General features: G+C 50.1%; 1 pseudogene; it reads right to left on the bottom strand.

The window, feature by feature from the left end:
• Positions 1–2,143: 2,143 nt before the first annotated feature.
• LOC137677049 (olfactory receptor 14J1-like) lies at positions 2,144–3,101 on the bottom strand (annotated as a pseudogene).
• Positions 3,102–3,956: the final 855 nt, after the last annotated feature.

Here is a 3,956-nt window from a genome sequence, read left to right on the forward strand (position 1 = left end):
GGAGGGGGAAATGTAGGTAGATTAGGGTACGGCGACCGGAAAATCTCGGGCTGTAACGGAAGGTAGGCGTGGCGAAAGGAGCAGGATGTGCAAGTATCGTGCGAGTTCGTACGGGACAAGACGACTATATAAGGCTGTTGCGCAGTTAAATAAATGCCATTTGTTGCATCCTCACATTGGCGTCAGTGCTCTATGGCCCTGGGGTGCGGATAGCCTCAGGCCAGCCAGCAACCGAACGGAGCTTGCCGCAGACTAGCGGCGACAAGACAGGAGCTCCTGACTAACATCAATCATGAAGAGGAAGCACAGAGAAGGAGGAAGCACAGGAAGGAAGGAAGGCCTTCCAGCCTTAATGGTTCTGTGATTCTGTGCTGGAGAGAGCCATTAGTGTGTGTGTGTGCTTGTCTGTGCATGAGGGAACCGTGGGGACGAGGGAATCCTGAGGCCAGCTCCTACATAGACAGAAGGTGTAAGACCAGCTCCTGGAGGGATCCGTTCTGTCTGTGTGTCTCTATAGGTGTACATCTTACACTAACACAGCCTGGCATGCAAACAGCCCAGCCCTCGTTTCCCTTTCTCCACTTACTGTGGTTTGGCTTGGCCTACAGTCCTCCCAAGGTCCCTTCCAGGATGAATGACTGTGCATTTCCTTCCACCACAACACTTCCCGTGATGAGGACAGGGAGAGCACTCAGGTTCCCCAACACCACAGAATTAGGCAGACATAAGTTTAGTCCACTCAGGTGCAGCTTTTTTGTCCCTCTCAGGTCATTGTCTCAAGGCTGCTAGGCACGTTACCCCAAACAGGCATCATCATATCCTGAGCTGAACCTTTGCTTTTCCTTTTCCCTCTTTCCCCCTCACAAGTTCTTCTCTTTCATCGTCCTCACACATTCCTCTACAAACAGCCCAGCTCTGCTCTTTCCCCACTGGCCCTGGCTGTGCTTGCTTTGTGCCCTCTCTAAAGGGCATAAAGATATTTCTAATATGGTGGTTGTCCTGATTCCTACATTGGACAGTGCAAAACCAGTAACGCCTTTTGTTTCGTGTAGTGCCCTGCACCTCCTCATGTTGTGATCTTGTGTTGATGGATCACCACAACCAGAGCGAGCCCTCTGCGTGCAAACATTAACTGACAAACTGTAGCTTCAGCCCAGGTGGACTTTGAGAAACTGTGATTCAGCCAACAGAAACCTCTGAAGTTTTACAAGGAGAAGTGTTCAGTCCTGCATCGGGGGGGAAGAATAACTCCATATACCAGGTCTGGCAGGTACCTGACTGGCTGACGGTGACCCTGAGGAGAAGTGCCTGGGCACTTTGAAGGTCACCATGGAGCCAGAGGTGCAAGCTCACCATGGAAAATGTCAGCTGCCCAGACAGATGTGTTAGGAGGAGCATGACCACCCAGATATCTTGGGTGTTCATTGCCCTTCAGTGAGCTGTGATGTGGCCACACCTGGACTAGTGTGTCCCTCTGTGGGAATACCTGCTCTAGACAGGTGGAGAGGAACTGGAGAGTGCCCACAGGACTCTGCACATGTCCTGTGCTTAAAACCCCAAACCCCATTATTGCTGACCTCTTCCATCCCAACAAAACCCAAGGAACATGCTGACCCTGGAGAACTGCCGTGCTCTTCAGGCAGCTCCAGATTCCCCTCCTAGAGGATGGGTGTCTTCAGTGTCACCTGTGGGAAAGCCCTGCGTATATCCCTCAGTTACATTCACCATCTTACCTGTCACCAGACACCAACTGGTGACTCCTAAATCCAGTCCTATGTCTCTAAACAGCCACCAAAAGACACTAAGCTTTTTAGTCCTGAACACATGGAGGAAGAGGAACTTCAGGGGTGCAGTTCCTCAGGCCTCTTTGGAGAAAGAGCCCGGCATGAAAGCACTGCACCAGGGGGATCCCATTTTATTACAGAGATGCTATGAATGAGGCCAGCTCTGAGCCACTGTTAGACACACTTTAATAAGGGAAGCAGGTGACACAAGGTAGGTACATGTGTCAGGTGTAATGACACAAATGCAAACATTTCTGTGGGAACATAATAACTATGAATGACTATAACAGCCACAGTGATAAATATAATGATTAAAAATACCAAACAAAAAAAAATGTTGGAATCAGAAGCTGTGGGGATCATTTATGGAGAGAGGTGGTAAATTTCTCACACTTGCAAAATGTCCATGAAATTAGTTTCCTAATGGCTTCCTTGAGCTCCTGGTTCCTCATGCTGTAGATGAGGGGGTTCACTGATGGAGGCACCACTGAGTACAGGACTGCCACCACCAGATCCAGGGATGGGGAGAACATGGAGGGGGGCTTCAGGTAAGCAAACACTATAGTGCTGATAAACAGTGAGACCACGGCCAGGTGAGGGAGGCACGTGGAAAAGGTTTTGTGCCGTCCCTGCTCAGAGGGGAACCTCAGCACAGCCCTGAAGATCCGCACATAGGACAGCACAATGAAAACAAAACACCCAAATGCTAAACAGGCACTAACCACAATAATCCCGACTTCTCTGAGGTAGGAGTGTGAGCAGGAGAGCTTGAGGATGTGGGGGATTTCACAGAAGAACTGGTCCACAGCATTGTCATGGCAGAGGGGTAGTGAAAATGTATTGGCTGTGTGAAGCACAGCGCTGAGAAACCCAGTACCCCAGGCAGCTGCTGCCATGTGGACACAAGGTCTGCTGCCGAGGAGGGTCCCGTAGTGCAGGGGTTTGCAGATGGCCACGTAGCGGTCATAGGCCATGATGGTGAGAATAGAATACTCTGCTGCGATAAAGAAGAGAAAGAACAAGACCTGTACAGCACATCCCAAGTAGGATGTCCCTGGTGACCCAGAGGGATCTGGCCATGGATTTGGGGAGGGTGTTGGAGATGGATCCCGGGTCAAGAACAGAGAGGTTGAGGAGGAAGAAGTACATGGGGGTGTGGACGTGGTGGTCATATGCTACGGCGGTGATGATGAGTCCGTTGCCCAGGAGGGCAGCCAGGTAGATGCCCAGGAAGAGCCAGAAGTGCAAGAGCTGCAGCTCCTGTGTGTCTGCGAATGCCAGGAGAAGGAAGTGGGTGTTGGAGCTGCTGTTGGACATTTAGTCCCTCTGGGCATGGGGCACTATTCAAGAAGGAAAAGAGGGAAAAATTAGGACAGGTTTCTTTGAGAAAAAAACACTCCATTTTTCATAGAAATCACCTCCAGATCAAAGGCTTTTCCCTCCTCTGGATTGTGCTGGCTGAGTGAGCTGTGAGGAACAGGACCTCTGACCCTGTGCTACCAAGGAGTCAGCTTTCCTCTGCTTCAGTGGGTACATGGGATCTGGTTTGTGACAGCTCCAATGTTCCCAAAGGTTGTCAGATGTAATCGACCTTTAATGGAAAAATATCACTATCTGCACTCTACAACTCTGAAAAGCGTTTTTCTCTGCAGAAGAGAGGTTTAGCATGTTCTGATAATAACTTTGTTTGTTGTTTATACTTTGCACCATCACACCTGGTGACTGTTCCTTTGAGGGGTAAAAATCCTCTTTTTTTATGACTGAAAGTTTGAGGAGTCTTAAGGTGGGACAGGCAAAAAGGCCCAACTCTCTGTGGCTCAGTGCAGAGTCAGGAGAGCCGCAGTGTCCATCAGTCTTGTTCCCAGCTGGTCCATGCTTTAACTTCTTCTACCTCGAGGATGACTGCACACACAAATTACTCTTTAGAAAAAAAGCAGCTGGACCTGATGAAAGCAGGGGAGTCCTGTTTCAAAAGGCAGATCTGTGAACTCTTCTTTGCCAGCACAGACAAGTAGTTGTGATGGAGAGCGCAGGACACAACTGCTCACAGAGAGAAGCAAAGCACCCTGAGAGGGGAGTGCTGACCCCCAAGGAAAGGCTCAGCATTCCCTAGGATTCCACGCAAGGGCTGTGCCTTTCTGGAGGGCAGCTGGCAAGCCCAGCAGGACAGGC

The sequence above is a fragment of the Nyctibius grandis genome (genome assembly GCF_013368605.1).
Source record: "Nyctibius grandis isolate bNycGra1 chromosome 34 unlocalized genomic scaffold, bNycGra1.pri SUPER_34_unloc_2, whole genome shotgun sequence".
Classification (NCBI taxonomy): Eukaryota; Metazoa; Chordata; class Aves; order Nyctibiiformes; family Nyctibiidae; genus Nyctibius; species Nyctibius grandis.